Source organism: Oryx dammah, unplaced genomic scaffold (assembly GCF_014754425.2).
Source record: "Oryx dammah isolate SB20612 unplaced genomic scaffold, SCBI_Odam_1.1 HiC_scaffold_23, whole genome shotgun sequence".
NCBI lineage: Eukaryota > Metazoa > Chordata > Mammalia > Artiodactyla > Bovidae > Oryx > Oryx dammah.
In genome coordinates, this window is record NW_024070207.1 from 127,928,995 (window position 1) to 127,951,703 (window position 22,709).

Consider the following 22,709-nt stretch of genomic DNA (forward strand, 5'->3'; position numbering starts at 1 on the left):
CGAAGGAGGATGGTGTTGTAGATACTCATTATTGTGTTCTTGACCGCAAAGGAAGATGGAATTGATTTGTATAAGGGAGCACTTCAGAGCAAATAAAAAGCGAAAGCAGGAACAGCAAAATCTCAGTGACTATGTTTCAGAACAAAGTGCCGAGCAAAATGCAGCTAGCTTATCTACAACTGGACAAAATCGCGTTGCAGTTGGAAAACTCGGTAGGTGAGGGTTGAGACAGTGTTTGAACAGTTGATGCCTGGAATACGATTTGCACTTCTATAGATGAGCTCGAATGAGGGAGAGCTGCCTGTTGTTGAGAAGTTATTGGCATCAGTGGAAACCATAGAGACGTTCTTTGCAGAGTTTCTGACGCCTTGAAAATGGTGTTGCCTTCTGTACAGTGTTGCATTGATGGATTAAAATTAGATTCTTCCTCAAAATAAGAAGTGTTAATATTCTGTGAGTGATCACAGGGTGGATTTGTGTGGAGAAAGGGTGTTGTTGAGACATGCTTTTGTTAACCTCAGAGGTTCAGACTGAATATCGCTGACCCCAAAGAAGGCAGTGTAAGATCTGTGATAAGTGACTGCATTATAACTTACTTTCTATTATCATTTTTAATTTCTATAAGACATGGGCACCTTCTCCCTTTTTTTTTATGATCAAAGGATTATACATCAACAGTGATTTTCACTCAGGTGGTAATAAAATAGCAGTACATTGCCATGCTTTGTTTAAATTGCTGATACCAACCGCATAATGGTCCCTAACAACCTAGATGAGACACCCTAACTAATACTTAACAGTTTGTCTCCGTAAAATCGGATCATGACGCTTGCTGTTTTTTTTTTTTTCTTCTACAAACATTTCTTTAATATGTGTGTTTGCTACAATGGATAAGGATTTCATTGTATTCCGTTTGTAGTTCGTAAACAGGAATGCTTTACTTTTCACTGTCTGTGTTTTTAGGACTCTCCCTTATACGGTTGAGGTGTTGATGCCGTGGCAACAATGATAATAACTAATGACTAGAGCAGATTTAAAATGAGTGTCTGAACCACAAGGAAAGAGGTGAAGAATCTGGGCTCCCGGAAAATAGAGGCAAGGAAAAGTCAGTTCATTACTCAGTGATGGCAAAGAGCTTTCTTTCTTTCTCTCTTTCTTTCTTTCTTTCTTTTTTTAGATTGTTCTCTTTTACTATGCTTTGCGAAGTGTTGGTCATCTCCAGCAATTCCTTTATCATCAGTTTTGTGTTTTTTTAATATTGTTTATTTTTAGATTATCCTATCGTTCATTTATATTATTAGTTCTGGATGTGCTGGTCTTCCTTGCTGGACCAGCTTTCTCTAGTCGCGGTTCACGGACTTCTTATTCTGGTGGCTTGTCTCATGGTGACTCCCAGGCTCCAGGCGGACTCATGGACTCAGTACCTGCGGTTCAGGGGCTTAGCTGTCCCGTGGCCTGTCAGATGGCGAATGGGCTTAGCTGTCCCGTGACAAGTCAGATCTTCCCTGACCAAGAATCGAACCAGTGTCCCCTGCATTGGGAGGTGGATCCTTAACCAGTGAACCACCAGGGCCATTCGTGGGAAAGAGCTTTGGATGCTCGCACGCAAATTGTTCCAGGGACCATCTGGTTACCATTCTCCTTACATTTCTGGGGGGGTCCTGGGTGCATGTGGCTTCTGCAGGGAACACACCTTCTGGCTTCATGCAAATGTACAGAAGGTAGTTTTTTGTATAAAGGAAAAACAATAAAATACCTGGTTGAAAGCAACCATCCAGCCCGTGGTTAGAATGTTCTTGTTCCAGGATTCCAAATGTGTGTCTGTCACACACACATACACACACACACACACACACATACACACACACACACCTGGAGCAATTTTCTTCTATTTCTTTCCAGGATTAACACTTAGACACTAAAAGCCAAAAAGTCAGAAGCCCGATCATCTCATTTTGTAGATAAACCCGGGCCGGTGAGTCGAATTGCCTTTCTCCAACCCCGAGGACCTCCGAAGGTGACCTTGTTTGAAAGTGCTGGCTTTGCAGATGTCAAGAAAGATGAGGTCATCGGAGCGGGCTGTGATCTAACATCCCTTTAAGAGGAGCAAACGCCACGTGCAGACACAGACAAGGCAGGGCCAGAACAGACAACACATGAGGAGAAGATGGCGATGGGAGTGCCTGGCAACAGCTCCGAGTCAGGGAGGGCCCACCCTGGCCAAGAGCCCTCTGATTCTAGAACACAGCAAGGAGTACCCTCCCAGGGAGTCTTCAAAGGCAGGGAGGACACGTTGACTTTAGGACTTCTGGCTCCCAGAGGCAACAGTCCCTATTGTTTTTTTTTTTTTTAATTAAATGTTTTTTTTTTTTTTTTTTTTTTTTTTGCTCACCGAACATTTTTAATTGGAGTATGGAGAAGGAAATGGCAACCCACTCCATTATTCTTGCCTGGAGAATCCCAAGGACGGAGGAGCTTGGTGGGCTACAGTCCACGGGTCACAAAGAGTCGGACACTTTCACTCACTTTCACAGTGAGCGACTTCACTTTCACTTTGCTTTCCAATGGGCTGTTAGTGTCTGCTGTGCAACACTGTGAATCAGCCAGATGTCTACATACATCCCCCTCTTCATTTCATTTTTATTTTTGGCTGTGCTGGGTCTTTATTGCTGCACCTGGGCTTTTGCTAGTTGCAGAAAGAGGCGGAGGTGGGGGGTTACTCTCCAGTAGACTTCTCACTGCAGTGGCTTTCTCTGGTTGCGAGGCTCCAGGGAGTGCATGGGCTGAGTAGCTCTGATGCCACCTGGGATCTTCCTGGACCCGGGATTGAACCTGTGTCCCCTGCACAGGCAGGCGGATTCTTATCCACTGCATCTTCAGGGAAACCCTCATGAAGATTGCTAGGATGGCGCTCTACCCTAAAACAGCATCACCCGTCCCGGGGCGAGGATGGCCCCCCCAACTTTTTAATCACAGTGCTTACAAGGGAGGCAGCCTCCTGCCCCCTCGACTGTGAAATGAGTGGGTTGGACCCATCCCCAGGTCCTCTCCAGCTCTTAATTCTGCCTGATTCGAGAGCAGTGATCATTGTAATTAAGACTCTCCATGTGAATAGGGCTCGTTGGATACCATGATTATCGAGGCCACACACTGCAGGGATTTTACTCAGTGTCTTGGCGATCACGTGAGACATCACAGACAGATTGGGAAAAGGGCAGGGCTGGGGAGGGGGCCGGTTTGCGATTTGAAATGTGTCAGTGAAATCGAATGCAAGGGGATGGACATCTTAAGTGACAGCCAGCCCGTCCCAACCCTGGATCCTTAAAGCTCAGGGTGGTCTTTATGTCAGAAAATCGAAACTGCCCTGAAATTAACCCTGGACAGAGAGGTGTTAGTTGCTTAGTCATGTCTGACTCTCTGCGACCCCGTGGACTGTAGCCCGCCAGGCTCCTCTGTCCATGGGGTGCTCCAGGCAAGAATAGTGGAGTGGGTTGCCATGCCCTTCTCCAGCGGATCTTCGTGATCCAGGGAGCCAACCTGGGTCTCCTGCATTGCAGGCAGACTCTTTGCCATCTGAGCCACCTGGGAAGCCCCCAGGATGTAGGGTTTGTCCTACGTCATCTTCAGCTCTCTCTCCAGCATCTGACGCTAAGCAAACAGAAGATGCCACGTTGGTCTGCCCCAGTGTATTTTTCCACTTGCAGCTCACGGATTGTAAACAGTTAAGCAAATAACAGACCTTTTGTCTTATGCGTGTTTGCATGAGGTGACACGCTGTCGAGCCCTTCATGCCTTCTCTCTTCTCTGCTCCCCGAGGACGGTATTTCTTGACCTTGACTAACTGGATGGATGGAAACGTGGAAAACAATCTCCCAGTCGCTGTGAGTGTCAGAACCTTTAGAAGCGCAGTCATGCGTTTTAACACGCTGGGCAGTCCTGGGCGGGCATCGGACGTGCCATGGGGGTTGCTAGATAAGCGGGAGACCCCATCTTGGTCTTGGGGTCTTGTGGTCTGTTGGAGGACCCCGATGCTGACATACGTGCAGGTGATGTCATTCCTTGAATCAGGGTGACGTCATGTTTATGGCCCTAGGGGAGAACGGCAAGTAGGGGGAATGCTTTTTTAGACCAAGTTCACTGGACACCTTCCTAAAGAGCTGACACCTGCCCGCTGGGAGGGTCTTCAACAGATCGTGAAGGATGGGAGCACTGGGGATCAGAGAAGTGTGGAGTTTAGAGCAGCTGCTGCAGAGACCTTACTGACGGCCCATGAAAGAGTTGGCGGGTGTCCCTGGTGGCTCAGATGGTAAAGAATCTGCCTGCAATGCAGGGGACCCAGGTTGCCTTCCAAAGGGGGTGTTCATTGGCTATGTGTTGAAGAAAGGAGCAATTGTCAGGCTCCCTATACGTACTCACTGAGAGAATGGAGAAATCAAACGTTGCCTGTTAACAAGTGTTAATAACCGAGGTGTCACTGTTGGGCTTGTAGGTGAGTCAGAGAGGCTCAAATCACCTCTGTCATTGAATCAGTTTATGGTTGGAGAAGGTGGCCACATGAGGCAAGATGGGTCTTCTTTGATGGTTCAGCTTGTTTACAGACCAACACAATTTACTAAAATATAGAGCTTCCCTGGTGGCTCATACAGTAAAGAATCCGCCTGCAATGTGGGAGACCTCGGTTCAATCCCTGGGCCTGGAAGATCCCCGGGAGAAGGGAATGGCAACCCACTCCGGTATTCTTGCCTGGAGAATCCCATGAACAGAGGAGCCTGGTGGGCTATAGTCCAAGGGGTCACAAAGAGTCAGACATGACTGAGCGACTAACACCCAGTTAGGAGCTTTGTGCCAGAAAGCAGGGGCAGAGAGTTACATGTATATTTTCGCTATTTCACATACAGGCATCCTTTGTGCCTCACATGAGGCTACGGCTCTGTTCCTCTCACACCCTCCCCTCTCTCCGAGGGGCACTACTGACCACCCTCTTTGATACTCATCGGTCTCTACCACTGTGGCCAGGCCGCCTCTGACACTTCCCAGGTGTGTGAATTGCAATAGCTGACTTTTCGCGTTCCAGTTTTCTCCTCCTCGAAGAGGCTTATACGAGAGTTCCTGCTTGTAGAGATGGTTGCAAAATAGGTTGAGGAATCAGTGAGAGCTCATTGAAATATAGGCACATAGTAAGTCCCTATGAGGCAGGTTTTTCATATTATTTATCTTTGACCTTCTGCTCCTCCTTCTCAGCCTAAAAGAGCTCACAAAGAAGGGCTGTGTATGAATGATACTTAACACGAAGCCCACATTCCTTTCCATGACCTATTTGGCTTTGCGGAAGGAGCTTCCTGCCTCCCTATCACGTAGGTTTACAAGCTTCGTCATGTAGGGTTCTCTGAGGACGTCGCTGCTGGTATACCAGCTGTCTTTAGCTTTCCTGGTCCAACCAACCAAAGTTAGCACATGGCCACTCCCCTGCCTTCTTCCCACGTAAAGTGGGCTGCACACGGTTGCTTTCTCCTTAAAAAAATATCAATTGATCTGTCTATTTTTGGCTGTGCTGGGTCTTTGTTGCTTTACAGACTTTGTCTGGTTGTGGTGCGTGGGCTTCCCATTGTGGTGGGTTCTCTTGTAGTGGACCGCAGGCTTCATAATGGCTGTGCCACACGGGGCTTGGTTGCTCTGTGACACGTGGAATCATCCCTGACCAAGCATCGCACCCATGTCCCCTCATTGGCAGGCGGATTGTTAATGGCTGGAACACCAGGGAACCTCGCCTGTTGTTTTCATATTTCCTCTCCTGCTTGCTTCCCTTTCCGTGCTCGCCCAAACTGGAAGGCATTTTCGTGCCTTGGCTACATGTGTGGGTTGAAACGTTTTTCTACCTTGCCCTCACAAGGGGGTGTTGATTGGCTATGTGTTGAAGAAACGAGCAATTGTCAGGCACCCTGTACGTATTCATTGAGAGAATGAGGACATCAAATGTTGCCTGTTAACAAGCCTTAACAACCGAGGCGTCACTGTTGGGCTTGTAGGTGAGTCAGGCTGGAGAAACCAGCTCTGTCATTGAATCAGTTTATGGTTGGAGAAGCTGGCCACATGAGGCAAGGTGGGTCTCCTTTGATGGTTCAGCTTGTTCACAGACCAGCACGATTTGCTAAAATATATGAACTTCCCTGGTGGCTCAGATGGTAAAGCATCCACCTGCAATGCAGGAGACCTAGGTTCAATCCCTGGGTCTGGATGATCCCCTGGAGAAGGGAATGGCAGCCCACTCCAGTATTCTGGCCTGGAGAATTCCCTGGACAGAAGAGCCTGGCGGGCTACAGTCCACGGGGTCAAAAGAATCAGGCATACCTGAGTAACTATCACGTTCATACATTCATGGATCATTCAACATCCTTCTGTGATTTATTTCTAAATGTCTACGTATCTTTGAAGATCTCTGGCAGTATTCGTGTCCCTTGAATTTTCAGTTTCTTTTTTTCTGTATTATTTTAAAGACACTGTCACAGAAAAGCTTTATCAAATTTCCCATTCTAGTCCATAACCTAGAAAAATTTAGAGGGATACAGTTTAGGAACATTAAGGATTTTGGACTTTAAGTCTTACATGAAAGCTATAATTGTACGTTTATAGCTGTTTCTTTGCGCCATTTGCTGGATAACGACTCTAGTACTTTTTAATTTTGTTGTAGAGATTTGGTTCAAAATTAGCAAAGTGAACACGAAATGAATTTCTTGAGAATCATCAGAATTCTGGGATGTTTTCAGCAGCGTAGAACTGTGTACAATTGATTATCTGTATTTTCAGTTACTCTTTAAATGCTAAGGAAAATTTCTCTCTGTTTCCCCTCGCTGGATTTTCCTAATGCTAAAAATGAAACAATTCGAGCATTGCTTAAAGTTGGGAGCAAATCCAAGACAGAAACACATGTTTTATTAAATATGCGTCTTTTCAAAACCGAATGTGGTTTGGAAGATTGTGACAGAAAAGAGATAAAGTCTGGGTTGGATACATTAGGGTGCAAATTAAGATGATTTATGTTAATTGGGACATTTATCTGCACATTCAGACATGTCTGGGACACCCTGCTAAAACCTCGAAATAAGTAGTATTCTCATCTGAGATTGCATTTTATTCAATTTTTTAGCTACTCATGAAAGTCTATCAAAATTCAACTTCTCCCATTTTTCATTTAGAAATTCAGCAAGTCACTGAGACTCAAAAGACAGGTAAATGATGAATGATACTATATTTTTTTAATTTAAAAATATCTCTGAAATATCTTGCGGTTTTAAAGACAATTTTATATTTTCCTCTTTCTGTCGACGTGTGTGCAACATGACTGTAAATGATGACTGAGGCTAGATTGTTCTTTTCTTTTGCACTTTTGTATTTTGTATTGAGCTATAGCCAGTTAACACTGTTGTAATGGTTTCAGGTGAACAGCAAAGGGACTCAGCCGTACACATATATGTATTCATTCTCCCCCAAACTCCCCTCCCATCCAGGCTGCCGCATGACAGTGAGCAGAGTTCCCTGTGCTGGACAGCAGGTCCTTGTTGGTTCTCCATGTTAAATACAGCAGTGTGTCCATGTCCATCCCAGACTCCCTGACTATCCCTTCCCCCATCCTTCCCCCTGGGAACCATGAGGTTATTATAGAGGATTGAGCAGAGTTCCCTGTGCTGGACAGCAGGTCCTTGCTGGTTCTCCATGTTAAACACAGCAGTGTGTCCATGTCCATCCCAAACTCCCTGACTATCCCTTCCCCCCTCAGTATCCATAAGAAGTCTAAAAAGAAATGAACACATGAACTTAGAAAACAGAGACTCACAGACTTAGTAAACAAATTATGGAAACTAGAGTTTTTTCTTTTTTAAACAAATCTCTCTGAAATATTTTAGGTTTTAAATATACACTTGTATTTTCCCATTTTGTCTATGCGTGTGCTGGACTACGTGCAGACATTGGTCACAAGTGATGTGGAAACCTCAGGCCCTCTCAGCTGCAATCCTGGCTCCAACTTCTTGAGAGCTTCTGGTGGCTCAGTCAGTAAAGAATTCGCCTGTAATGCAGGAAACTTGGGTTCGCTCCCTGGGTGGGGAAGATCCCCCAGAGAAGGGAATGAGAACCCTCTCCAGTATTCTTGCCTGGGAAATCCCATGGACAGAGGAGCCTGATGGGCTGCAATCCATGGGGCCGCAAAGAGTGGGACACGACGGAGTGACTTTCACTTCACTTACTTTACCTTATCTATTTGGCCGCAGTTGTTCTTGCTTGCGGTCCACGGACGCTGCAGTCTTTGCTGTGGCATTGGAACTCTTAGTTGCAGCCTGTGGGGTGTTTAGTCATTGCATGTGGGATTTAGTTTCCTGGTCAGAGATGGAACCAGGGCCCCTGCGTTTGGAATGCAGAGTCTTAGCCACTGGACCACCAGGAAAGCCCCTGATACTTCTTTTCTACTATCCTCAAATCTTATGCAAAGTCTGTGTTCAATAAACAATTCTGAAATGAAATAACTTAGAATTTCTAGGCAGTGCTTACTGTACAGCATTTGTTGTTGTTTAGTTGATAAGTCATGTCTTTGCAATTCTGTGGACTGTAGCCCGCCAGGCACCTCTGTCCATGGGATTCTCCAGGCAAGAATACTGGAGTCGTTTGCTGTTCCCTCCTCCAGGGGGATCTTCCTGACCCTGGGAGTGGACCCACATCTCCTGCATTGACAGGTGGATTCTTTACCACTCAGCCACCTGGGAAGCTCACAGTACTTAGCTACCAGGGAATAAAATCATATTTGTACCCTATTGAAAAGTCCTAGCTTCATCAACGGCATCTTTTACAAAAGTACTTATGTCCCTGTTACCTTATGTTCTAGCTGTCTGCCGGACCTGCTGCCCAGGGCCATTTGGAATGGCTGTGAACATCTCTACGAAACCCCAGGTCTTCGGTCGTAAAGATGAAATCATTTGGAGAAGCTTCCTTGAATCGTTGTCATAGAGTGGAGTAGACCGTTCTTAGCTTCTGCATCGACTGTTCTGCCAGAGGTCTGTATGCTTTGACTCATGTGTTTGCTGCGTCCTGAGATGCCAGCAACGTAACATAAGATGTTCATGCTAGTATTTGCTAACATATCAGTAACTCGTCAATACTGGTGTCACTTGAGAATTTAATATCAGTCATCCCAAGGGATTTTTTTTTTTAATCTGCACTGGTTCTTCATTAGTAATTGGAATGCAAGCTTAGTAATTGTGGTACACCGGCTTACTAGTTCTGGTACACGGGCTTAGCTGCCCTGAGCAGGTGGCATCCAAGTTCCCCAACCAGGGATTGAATGCAACACTGGCAGGTGGATTCGTAACCACTGGACCACCGAGGAAGTTCAGTTTTTAACAGAAACTTTCACAGATGAGTCAATAACATAATAATTATAGTGTAACGTTTTTACAGATGGTATCTACATGGTAGCATATAATTTTATACCCTATATAGTGAAACTGCATAATAAAATGTAATTTCTTTTAAATTTTCAATGAATCAGCAGTTCGTTGTCATATTTATCTATTTTCAGGACATCTGTAATACATCCTCCAGCACAAATGTAATAGACACATCGATGTGTTTCTTTGCTTTTCCCCAATAAGTGTTTCATTGTTTTGGTAGTTCTTTCCTGACCCACACACATATGGTTGACTTTCACACCTTGTGAAATGGACACTGATATGTGGGTGTGAACCAAGGCAGGACCTCTGATCAGGTGAAATAGAAACAGAGCCAGTTTGTAAGCTGTGATATGTAATCCCGCTATGTTATAATCGCTCCTAGTCCATCAGATCAGATCAGATCAGATCAGTCGCTTAGTCTTGTCTGACTCTTTGCGACCCCATGAATCGCAGCATGCCAGGCCTCCCTGTCCATCACCATCTCCCAGAGTTCACTCAAACTCACGTCCATCAAGTCAGTGATGCCATCCAGCCATCTCATCCTGTCGTCCCCTTCTCCTCCTGCCCCCAATCCTTCCCAGCATCAGAGTCTTTTCCAATGAGTCAGCTCTTCGCATGAGGTGGCCAAAGTACTGGAGTTTCCGCTTTACCATCATTCCTTCCAAAGAATACCCAGGACCGATCTCCTTTAGAATGGACTGATTGGATCTCCTTGCAGCCCAAGGGACTCTCAAGAGTCTTCTCCAACACCACAGTTCAAAAGCATCAATTCTTCTGTGCTCAGCTTTCTTCACAGTCCAACTCTCACATCCATACATGACCACTGGAAAAACCATAGCCTTGACTAGACGGATCTTAGTCGGCAAAGTAATGTCTCTGCTTTTGAATATGCTGTCTAGGTTGGTCATAACTTTCCTTCCAAGGAGTAAGGGTCTTTTAATTTTATGGCTGCAGTGGGATGCTTGCTATTACTATTCACATCACTGAGGCACTGAGGCTCTTTGGTCCTGATACAAAGTAACCTTTGCTGGAAGCCTGTCAGGCAAAGATTCTCACAGGCTGGGGACTAAGAGTGCCACAAAGAGAAGGTATTAATTGCTCCACCTGATACAACATGTCTTGATAGTCTCACTGCCCACTTTGAGCCCTATACCACCATTAACAGCTCTGTGATCTTGGGTGAGTTCCCTAATACCTCCTTCATTTGTGTGTGTGTGTTTTGTTTTTTTTTTTTCCCAATTAAAGGAGATAATGCTGCCTTTTGTGCTTATTGAGAGGATGAAAAGAGTCCGAATGGGAATTCCCTAGTGGTCCAGTGTTTAGGACTTGTTGCTTTCATCACTGGGACCCTGGGTTCCATCCTTGGTCGGGGAAGTAAAATCCGAAAAGCCAAAAATGAAAGAGTGCATGCGTAAAGCAGTATGTTTAAGGTTGACCCGCCATATATGTATATGGGCTTCCTAGATGACTCAGTGGTAAAGAATTCTCCTGCACCACAGGAGATGCAGGAGACTCCGGTTTGATGCCTGGCTCGGGAAGATCCCCTGGAGGAGGAAATGGCAACCCGCTCCAGCATTCTTGCCTGGAGAATCCCCATGGACAGAGGAGCCTGGCGGGCTACGGTCCATGGGGTCACAAAGAATCCGTGCACATACACACACCATACACGTTTAACACTGACCCACCAGGGACACATTACCTTCCGCAACAATTCCTATTATGTTTGGACAAAGAGGCATCTTGATTCTGGGAAAAGCATGTGCTCTCTGAACTCGAGGTAGACGTGGGCCCAACTCTGTCTTACAACTTGTGAGTCGTGAGACCTAACATCTGAATATCCTTTTTCCTAAAAGTATTTAAAATCAGTGTGATGGTAAACTGTCCCGCATGGCTATAGAAGGGTCAAGAATAATGAGTGCAACTAAAATTGTTTGTTTCATACAAATTCATTTTCACAAATATATTTGCCTCGGCTATATTTATGACATACTAACTAATGGTGGCTACGTGTTATGAGTGATCAAAAAAAAAAAAATTAGACCATGAACCTCCCTTCCTACAACCAAAGAATGGGCTCAAGTCGTTAGCTTTGAAAGCCGAACATCAGTAGCGATGTCCTCTAGGGCTGAAGTGCGTTAAATTGAGGGTTGAAAGGTTTATCCTCTCTTCCCACTTGCTGCCTTCCTGCAGAAGTAAAGTGATGACTCAATGACAAGTGCGTAGTCTGTCCAAATATCTCACGGGCGGTGGTGGCCGATGCGGTGGTCAGTTGCTATGTGGTGATCCTGTTAGAAGCGGGAAGAAGTGGGATTGTTGAGAATCGTCCTGTAAAGAGCAGACTCCAGCCTGAGATGACAAGTAAAGTGCCCAGTGGTTCCAAGATGGGTTACTGACCGAGCAGAGCCTGCTTTTGCCATAGGAGAGCGGAGAGATATTGACCGCTTGAATCTTGCCCGTCTGACATACTGCTGTTGGAGGAAAAAAAAAAAATCCCTGCAGGCTGAGAATTAGTCTCTCAACTAAATGATGCCTGAGATGTTGTTGGGCTTCCACAAATCAGATTGTGCAGGAGCTTGTTGTTGTTCAGTTGCCTCAGTCGTGTCTGGACGGTAGCCCCCCAGGATCCGCTGGCCATGGGATTTCCCAGACAAAAATACTGGAATGGGTCGCTATTTCCTCTTCCAAGGGAGTCGTCTCAGCCCAGGGATCGAACCCTAGTCTCCTGCATTGCAGGCAAATTCTATACTCCTGAGCCAGCAGGGAAGCTCAGGCAAAGAGTTTAAATCCTTAACTTAAATAAACTAGATCAAACATAGACATGAACTAAAGTGATTGTTCATTTTCAATGAAAATTTAATGGCGGCCCAATGAGTGTAAGTGGTAAGTATTAATACATTGCTGACCTCCAATCGTCTCGGTGTATTCTGAATTCTCAAATCGCCCGTGGACTCGTGTGGTCAGACAGAAAAGCTACACTTTGCTGTAATGATTGTCCTTTCTTGATTGGTTGCTTGAGTTTAGGAAGTCGGTTCAGAATTACTTGATGTCTCTATCCCTTACTTTTTCTAATCACCGAAAAGAAGGCTAAGAAGAAATGTCACACTGGTTTTGACACAACGATACCATCTCTTTTACTGAGTGGATCTTTCTCTCTTTTTCTCTCTGTGTCTCTGTTTTATGGTAACAGGGGAAAACTGTGCTAAGATGGAAAAGCAATCAAGTAGATTTTCATGGAGGCATTTTTAAAAGCATCTTCTTAGAAGGACAATATAATGGTAAGTATGAGAAAAGTAAACACTGATCTCCGCTGGTTTATTTTCTGGAAGCATTTACTGCCTGGTTAATTCACATCTAGCAGTGCTTTGAAATTACTTTGGTGGGGAAAAAATGGTTTTCTTTAAAAAAAAGAAAAACAGTCTATTTCAAATTCACCACAGCGCAGAGCAGCGATTTCAGCCTCCTTTGGCGTGAACAACAGGCATGCCTTGTGAATTTAGGATTTCGTAATAATCATTTGTTTCTGCAAATAGCCCCAGTGCAGAGTCTATCTCATTAATGAGGCAGAAGAGTCAATCGTCTGACTCACCTTGTGTATATTTCTTCTGAAATGGACCCTCATCCCACTTTATCCTGCAGGCAGTATCTCAAGCTGCTGAGGTCTTTGAATGGCCTCAGTGTATCCTTGTATCATTTATGCCTGAGGCCCTGAGGAGTGGAATACAAAATATCAGATGTACTTTTAATGCAGGTCAGGGGCTCACTGAGGCCCCGGAATCCTTCTCTTTATCAGAAATAGAGCACAGCGCAAAGAAGGGGAAATGGACAGAATATTTTGATGGTTGTGAGCTCACATTAGTGAAGATACTTCACAAGTCAAAACTGACACACTTACCCCCCCTCCCCCCCATACTTAAAATTAAAAAAGAATGCATGCATACTTACTCCATAGTCAGGTCCAACTCTTTGCAACCCCATGGACTGTAGCCCGCCAGGCTCCTCTGTCCGTGGGGATTCTCCAGGCAAGAATACTGGAGTGGGTTGCCATGCCCTCCTCCAGGGGATCTTCCCCACCCAGGGATTGAACCGAGGTCTCCCATATCGCAGGCGGATTGTTTACCATCTGAGCTACCAGGGAAGCCCTTTAAAAGTGTGTCAGTATACTAAAAAGAATATGTCTTAATGTATTTCAAGTAAATAGTTGAGGTTTTTCATGACTCAGCTGTCCATTCAAGCCCTGCTGATATATATGTGATTCTTGTTGTTCTTTGTTCAGTCAGTAAGTCGTGTCCGACTGGCTTTTAACTGTCTGTTTCCTGTCTAACAGCTTAATTTTCCAGTCTTCACTCTAACAAACTTGAGTGGCTTTCCGGGATTTTAGGTGACTGTCAAGGTCATGTCCTTCACTGGACTCTTGCTTTCAACCAACTAGAATTCCGAACTCCCCTTCCTATATCCTGCCATAAACAAATGCTAGGTTGCTTTCTTTTTTGGTTTCCCAGAAAAGCTAATTTGTAATGGATAAAGAAAGACTAATGCCACCCCTGTTTTTGCGGTTAACATGGAAATGTGAAAGATAGCGGATGAGGAAACAAATGAATCCCAGTTTGCTGTTTTTATCTTGTGTAGACATACCTATGTTATCAAAAGAGTTGTGTGCACACACATTTCTCATCAGGATATACGGCTGAGCAATCAATAACAACACATTAATCAAACCTGTTTCTCTTGTGAATTCCAAAACTTTTTTTTTTTTGTATTGTCGTTTTCTTTTTGGAGGAACATGGGATGTATGTAACCAAGGTGTGAGGTTGCACAAGTATCGGGTCTGCCGAAAAGTTTGACACCCCAAGGAACTCCTTGGCCAGCCCAGTATGTGTCTTCCTTCTGATACCACCAACCTTTAGGACAGCCCTATGCAGTTCTGCTTGCCGTCACTTCAGCCGCTGCTCTGCAAGGAGCAGTCAGTGCAGTGAAGCAGGCCGTCCTGGTTCTAAGGAGAGGCGGTGGTTACTAGGTCTGGAGTTAGAGCTCTAGACAGCACAGCTCTGAATATGGGCCTCCCGTGTGGCTCAGCTGGTAAAGAATCCGCCTGCAGTGTGGGAGACCTGGGTTCCATCCCTGGGTTGGGAAGGTCCCCTGGAGGAGAAGGGAAAGGCTACCCACTCCAGTATTCTGGCCGGGAGAAGGGTTGCAAAGATTCAGACACGACTGAGCGACTTTCATTTCAGGCCATGAAACCCAAAAATGAGCAAGATAGACAGTGCCCCAGTGAAGGGCTTTCCCAGGCGGTGCTGGTGGGAAAGAACCCACACGCCAGTGCAGGTGACATTCGAGACTCAGGTTCGATCCTTGGGCCAGGAAGATTCTCCTGGAGGAGGACTATAGTCTATTCAGTTGCAAAGAGTCAGATGTGACTGAGCTTGTGTGCACGTTAATACTCAACAAATTATGGATACTACAGGTGTATGCTTTCATAATTAGGAATTTTGTGAATGCACCCACTACAATCTCTTAACTGTACAGCAGGTGTTTGTCCGCTGAAATTTGGGGTGCATGCAAGCCTGAGGCCTGGGTTGTTGTTGAGTTGCCCAGTCGTGTCTGACTCTTTGCGACCCCACGGACGGCAGCACGCCTGGCTTCCCTGTCCCTCAGCAGCTCCCGGAGTTTGCTCAGGAACGTCTGGGAGCTCCCCAGAGTTTCATGTCTGAAAGTGACCTGCCTCAGGGAGAGAATCCATGGCCATCCACAGAAAAGCGTGTGTGATTCAGCCGCCCTGATGAGGGTGGGTCACCCCCAGCAGCTGTGGTCCCCTGTCCATCATGATCAGAATTGAGAGGAAAGGACTGCTTGAGGAAGCGCCTTCAATCATTAAGACTTTTGGTTTCTGCTCCCCTGAATATTTTAACAAAGGGCATTTATAGGGTTCAAACCAAGCAGTTCGCAGATCCCATTTGTGCCTGTCTCAGAGAGCCAGGTGATTGTGACTCAGCAGGCTTCCAGGAAGAGGGTAATTAACATCAGGATGGAATGGACTTGTTTTCTCTTTTCTCTGGTGGGTTGTTGGACGTCACGCCTTGGCGTGCTGGGGACCTGCAGTAAATATTAAGAAAATATATTTTTGTTGTAGGTGATTCAGGATCTTTTGCGTAAACATATGCTTTTTTCTCAGTTTTTTTTTAAAATTGGAGTCAAGATGCTTTACAAAGTTGTGTTATTTTCTGCTGTGCAAGAGTGTGACTCTGTTATATGTGTACATATATCGCCTCCTTTGTGAGCTTCCCTTCCACCCCTCTAGGTCATCACAGAGCTGAACACCCTCTGCTATATGCCAACTTCCCACTAGCTAGCTGTTTCACTAGCTCAGTTGCTAAAGAATCTGGCTGCAATGAAGGAGACCCTGGTTCAATTCCTGGGTTGTGAAAATCCCTTAGAGAAAGGATATGCCACCCATTCCAGGATTCTTGGGCTTCCCTGGTAGCTCAGCTGGTGAGGAATCCACCTGCAATGCGGGAGGGAGAAGGCAATGGTAGCCCACTCCAGTACTCTTGCCTGGAAAATCCCATGGACGGAAGAGCCTGGTAGGCTGCAGTCCATGGGGTGGCAAAGAGTCGGACACGACTGAGCGACTTCACTTTCACTTTTCACTTTCATGCATTGGAGAAGGAAATGGCAACCTGCTCCAGTGTTCTTGCCTGGAGAATCCCAGGGACGTCTATGGGGCTGCACAGAGTCAGACACGACTGAAGTGACTTAGTAGCAGCAGCAGCAGCAATGTGGGAGAGGCTACCTACTCTAGTATTCTGGCCTGGAGAATCCCATGGACTGTACAGTCACAAACAGTCAGACACGACTCATTGGCTTGCACACTTCAGTGTGTATATATGTCAGAGCTACTCTCTCGATTCATCTGGCCCTTTCCTTTCACCTGTGTGTCCACAAGTATTTTCTCTACATCTGCATCTCGATTCCCGCCCTGCAAACAGCTTAATCCATACTGTAACTCAGAAAGAGTTACACCCAGTAACAAAGCACCCCAGTGTTTGCAGCCAGGACCTGGGAGCCACCTAGATTGTCCATCAACGCACGAATGGACAAGGAAACTGTGGTACATATATTCAGTGGAATATTACACAGCCATAAAAAAGAGTGAATTTGACTCAGTTGTTATGATGCAGATGAACCTAGAGCCTGTCATACAGAGCAACTTAGAAAGAGAAAAATAAATATTGTATATTAATGAATACGTATGACAGCAAGGAGATCCAACCAGTCCATCCTAAAGGAAAAGAGTCCTGAATATTCAGTGGAAGGACTGATGCTGAAGCTGAAACTCCAATCGTTTGGCCACCTGACGCAAAGAGCTAACTCACTGGAAAAGACTCGGATGCTGGGAGGGATTGGGGGCAGGAGGAGAAGGGGTCGGCAGAGGATGAGATGGTCAGATGGCATTACTGCCTTGATGGACTTGAGTCTGAGTGAACTCCGGGAGTTGGTGACGGACAGGGAGGCCTGCGTGCTGCAGTCCATGAGGTGGCAGAGTCAGACCCCATGGGTGACTGAACTGAACTGGCTGATGGAATCTCAACATATGCCTCTAATGTGCCCTGTCTGTTTCCTTTTCCATGGTGACTGCTGAAATAAGAGTTTCCATGGTGCTCCTCAGTATTTATTGAAGCGTGACATGGGGTCATGGGGAGTGGAACAGTTCGGACCTCAGTGAGGTATCCTGTAATGTAACCTCATGAACACCATTAGCAAATGGGACTGGAGACATGGTCCTGTTCTGTCACTTGAACCTTCCTGGGATTCTTCTTGGCAGGTGGTTGGAATTTATTTTTTGACTGTCCTGGGTCTTCATTGCTTTGTGTGGCTTTTTCATGAGCTGTGGTGAGCGGAGGTTGCTCTCTAGTTGAGGTACATGGGCTTTTCATTGCAGTGACTGCTCTTGTTGCAGAGCACGTTCTCTAAGGTGTACTGGCTTGAAGTTGCAGCTCATGGGCTCAGACAAGGGATCGAACCCATGTCCCCTGCATTGGCAGGTGGATTCTCAATCACTGGACCATCCACGAAGTCCTGGTGATTTAACTCGAGAAGATTGAGTCTTCTGTGTTCCCATCATAGCACAAGGCCATGCAGAAGTTTCTCAGTAAATGACGGGTGAATGCAGGTCAACAAGCTTGACTCCTGGTCTCACAGGGACACGTGCTTTCTGGAAACCAGTAGCTCTAAGGTCTAGTCCGGGCTGAGATGTTCAAGGGAGCAAGTCAAAGACACTGCACTAGTCTTTCGACCTCCTTCCTGTGCCGTCTGCTGACAAGTGAAGGAATCAGCCTGGTGGTTGCAGTTTTATCCAGGTGTAAACGGTCCCGTCCTATGCGTGAAGCTTTTCTGCCCAGCGTCTGAGTGGACGAGACTCTTTCCCATTGGGTGGATAATCCTTCTTCGAACCTTTAATATCAGACAGAGAAAACAAAGTCATTCCAGCCCATGTTTGCTGTATTTCAGGAGACCAAACATCTCCTTTTGACCCCAGGGATGGGACTCCTTTGGTAGCTCAGTGGATAAAGAATCTGCCTGCCTATGCAGGAGAGTCAGGTTCGATCCCTGGGTTGGGAAGATCCCCTGGAGAAGGGAATGACAACCCACTCTCCAGTATTTTTGCCTGGAGAATTCCCATGGACAGAGAAACCTGGTGGGCTTCAGTCCATGGGGTCGCAAAGGGTCAGACACAACTAAACGACTAACGAACCACCACCACAATGGAGCCTCGACTCTCGAGAATTTTTATTTCCTTCGCTGTTTGTTCTGGTCTGGTTCATATGCACGGAAGACCATAAATTATTTAGCATTGACTTATCTGTAATTAAGTCTTCTAAATGGACTACGATTTCAGCGGCTGTGTTTTCTTCTCAATTACTTAGAAAATTTAAGGCTTCCTTGGGGTGGGGGGGGATGTTGAGTCTTTCACTTGTCCTTTTAATGGTAATTGATTGGCTTGTTCAAATTAGGCTGTTCTGGGGAGAAGGTTAACAAATAAAACCTGGCAAGGGGAGAAGCAGGTGGCGTCAGATGAATGAAGCGCTGTCCGCGCTGGATGTGTGTCCTCATTAATTTCTCACCTTCAGAGAGGTTGCAGATTCATCATGAAGGGTGACTTGAGAAAGGAGTGTGTGTCAGCTCCGGAGTTTCACTTTCCTAACAGGTGTTCCTTTGCTCTCTTGTGTTGCTGTTATTTGCTCTGGGGTCTTTTATTTTTTGTTGGTGTTTCGTCGCTCAGGCGTGTCCGACTCTTTCTGACACCCACGGACTGTAGCCCACCAGGCTCCTCTGTCCATGGTATTTCCCAGACAAAAATACTGGAGTGGGTTGCCCTTCCCTCCCTCCAGGAGATCTTGTCAATCCAGGGATCCAACCCAGGGATCCAACCCACGTCTCTGGAGCCTGTTGCCTCGCAGGCGGATTCTTTAACAGTGAGCCACCAGGAAAGTCCCTTGAGTGTTTTATAATCCATTGTTAATTAAACATCGCAGCTAACTGCGTTCTCTTGACATTGTAGGCTTAATTTTTTTAAATGTTGAAACCACGGACTTCCTCAAAAATCGATGGATGAGGGGAACTGAGGCTGAATGTAGAATCATGGTTGGTCATTTGTTATTTGATGGTTGGAAACGTCAGATTAGAGTTGAACCATTTTACAACGCTGGGATTTAATCTTCTCAAGTATTTTCAAATCATTAGGTTTTCTGGGGTTAAGTCTTAAATCTCTGACAATGATGTGTCGTGAAAACCATTAAAAAAAATGTTTAGGTTAATTCTTTATTTTGGCTGTGCTGGGTCTTAGCTAAGGCATGTGGATTTTTTGACTTGCAGCATACAAACCGTTAATTGAGGCTTATGGGAGCTAGTTCTGAGACTAGAGGTCAAACCCAGGTCCCCTGCATTGGGAGCAGACTTTTACTCACTGGACCACAGGGAAGTCCCTAATATATATATATATATATATATATTTTTTTTTTTTTTCCTGAAAACAATAAAGTGGCACTGTGAATGAAGTAGGACTCAGGACTATCTGACCCAAAAGGAATTGATCTGAGGATAGAAGTCATTTCCCACCATGGGGCCATCTTGTTTTCACACTTCTGAAGGTCCACAAATTGATCTTAGGTCTTCAGGATAAACTGGAAGGACGCTTGTACTGAAATGGCTAAACGGCTTTGGAAAGAAGTGTCACCATTTGTGACATCTCAGGGCGTGGAGAGAACCCTCTGGAGCTCTGATTCTGTCCCTTTCTCACCAGTGGTTTCCACCAGCTGCTGGCTGAGAAGGTTTCCGATCCATTGCTCTCTCAGGCTGTTCTGTTGGGAGATGCTACGTCAGTCATTGCAATCTGAAAGGCACCCTCTGGAAGCCTCACCGTTACGTCTGCTGTATTTTTCTTAGCCAGTCTTCTTCTTTTTCTTTTTTAACTTTTTATTTTCATTTGGGCTGTAGCTGATTAACAATGTTGTGGTAGTTTCAGGTACACCATATAGGCACTCAATCATGCCTGTACATGGATGCATTCTCCCCCAAACTCCTCTCCCATCCAGGCTGCCACACGACATGGAGCAGAGTCCCGTTCTCAGCCAGTCTTCCTGAAGAAAAGAAAGTGAAAGTCGCTCAGTCGTGTCCAACTCTTTGCGACCCCATGGACTATACAGTCCATGGAATTCTCCAGGCCAGAATACTGGAGTGGGTCGTCTTTCCCTTGCTCCAGGGGATCTTCCCAACCCCGGGATCGAACCCGGGTCTCCTGCATTGCAGGCAGATTCTTTACCAGCTGAGCCACCAGGGAAGCCCAAGAATCCTGGAGTGGGTAGCCTCTCCCTTCTCCAGGGGGTCTTCTGCACCCAGGAATCAAAGCCAGGTGTCCTGCTTTGCAGGGGGATTCTTTACCAGCTGTGCTGTCAGGGAAGCCCTCTTGAAGAAAGGGGTCATGGAAATGCATTTGGGTCACTTCCCACTGCTTTTGCAGTGTGTTCACTTCCTCCTACTGCTGAACAGATGATCATGAAGTTATTGGTGTGAACAAGACACGTGGACAAGCTCAGTGCTGGAGCTCCCGTGTCTGGGGCAAAAGCCAGGGTCAGCAGGGTCAGTTCCTTCTGGAAGGTCTAGGGGAGGGGAGGGTCCCCTGTCGTGCCTTCTCCTGGTTCTGCACCTCCTTGATTCCTGCTGCCTTCTCCCATCACCTCCTGTGTCTCCTTTATCTGTTACATCACCTTCTCTCACTCTGACCCCCGCCTTTTCCTTTCAGTTGCTGCTTAGTCACTCAGTCCTGTCCCAATCTTCTGGCACCCCAAGGACTAGCCTGTGAGGCTCCTCTGTCCGTGGGGACGCTCCAGGCAGAAAGACTAGAGTGGGTTGCCATGCCCTCCTCCAGGGGGATTGTCCCGACCCAGGGATTGAACCTCCATCCCCCGTGTTGGTAGGCTGATTTTTCTCCACTGAGCCACCTGGTGAAGGAGGCCTCCCTCTTCCTTTTAAGGACCTTGTAATTCCTCTGGCCTCACCCGGATGAACCAGGGACATCTCCCCATCCCAGGACCCTTTGTTTGATCACGTGTTCAGAGTCCACATAAAGTTCTCTGCCAGGGAAAGCTGTGTGTTCTCAGGAATTCTGGAAATACAGAAGTGGATGGCTTTGTGGTGTCTATGTGTATGTTTGGCTGTGGGTGGAGTCATTCAAAAGCATCAAAAGCTGACGCTTTTGAACTGTGGTGATGGAGAAGACTCTTGAGAGTCCCTGGTACTGCAAGGAGATCCAACCAGTCCATCCTAAAGGAGGTCGGTCCTGGGTGTTCATTGGAAGGACTGATGTTGAAGCTGAAACTCCAATCCTTTCTTCACCTGATGCAAAGAGCTAACTCATTGGGAAATACCCTGATGCTGGGAGAGATTGAAGGCAGAAGAAGGGGATGACAGAGGATGAGATGGTTGGATGGCATCACCGACTCAATGGACATGGGTTTGGGTGGACTCTGGGAGTTGTTGTTGGACAGGGAGGCTTGGCATGCTGCGGTTCATGGGTTTGCAAAGAGTCGGACATGACTGAACCACTGAACTGAACTGAACTGAACTGGAGTCATTCAACCTAGCACAGGTTGAAGGCTGCAGTCCTATGAGTGTCAGGAGATGAGTCTCAACGCTCACCTTCAATGACGTCTGCCACACCCATCTCCTTCCCTGGCATGGTCTCTCTTCTTTCTGTCTCTCTCTCTTATTTTGGCCGCACCTCCTGGCATGTGGGTTCTTAGGTCTGAACCGGGGATGGAACCTCTGCCCACTGCAGTGGAAGCCTGGGGTCCTAATCCCTGGACCCACAGAGAAGTCTCCTCCTGTGTCTCTTTTTACAACATTCTTATTCCCTTTTATTTTCCCTTCCTTCTTAGCATCCTCTTCACTTCCATTCCACCTGTTCTCACCCCTTCCTTCTCTTCCACTCTTTGCGACCCCATGAACTGCAGCACACCAGGCCTCCGTGTCCATCACCCTCTCGCAGAGTTTGCTGAAACTCATGTCCATTGAGTCGGTGATGCCATCCAGCCATCTCATCCTCTGTCGTCCCCTTCTCCTGCCCTCAATCTTTCCCAGCATCTGGGTCTTTTCCAGTGAGTCAGCCGTTTGCATCAGGTGGCCAAAGGATTGGAGCTTCAGCTTCAGCATCAGTCTTTCCAATGAAGGCTCAGGGTTGATCTCCTTTAGGCTTGAGTGGTTCAATCTCCTTGCAATTCAGGGGACTCTCAAGAGTCTTCTCCAGCAGCACAATTTGAAAGCATCAATTTTTCAGCACTCAGCTTTCTTAATGGTCCAACTCACATCCGTACATGACTGCTGGAAAAGTCATAGCTTCCTGAAGATGGACCTTTGTCAGCAAAGTGATGTCTCTGCTTTCTAATGATCTGTGTAGGCTATCGTCTGTGGCATTGCATAGAGTTGGAGAGGACTGAATCACTAACACTTTCACTTTCCTCCCTTAACTCAGCTTTCTGGGGAACTAGGAAAAAATCCCGTTCAGCCTTCTGACTCCATTCCCACCTACACATCACTTCTCAGGGAAACCTTCCTCTCCCTGTAAAAATCCCTTATCTAACAGCATCTCAGGCTAACTGGATCACTCCCTGTTTACTGGAATGTCTCACTTCTCTCCCAGACTAAACATTCGAGTATCGTGAATATTCTGTGTTACTAGAACCACCACCTCATCTCAGACAATGCTCATGCGCAGTCAAA

The 22,709-nt window shown here is 46.3% G+C and overlaps 1 long non-coding RNA gene across 1 annotated transcript in view; it reads left to right on the top strand.

Annotated features, from left to right (window-relative positions):
* LOC120882381 overlaps positions 1-13,353 on the top strand; it is a 43,797-nt gene extending 30,444 nt beyond the window's left edge. Inside the window, exons 2-3 of the long non-coding RNA XR_005725488.1 lie at positions 8,873-9,041; positions 12,625-13,353. This is a non-coding gene — a long non-coding RNA (uncharacterized LOC120882381). The remainder of the gene's footprint in view (positions 1-8,872; positions 9,042-12,624) is intronic.
* The last annotated feature ends 9,356 nt before the right edge of the window (positions 13,354-22,709 follow it).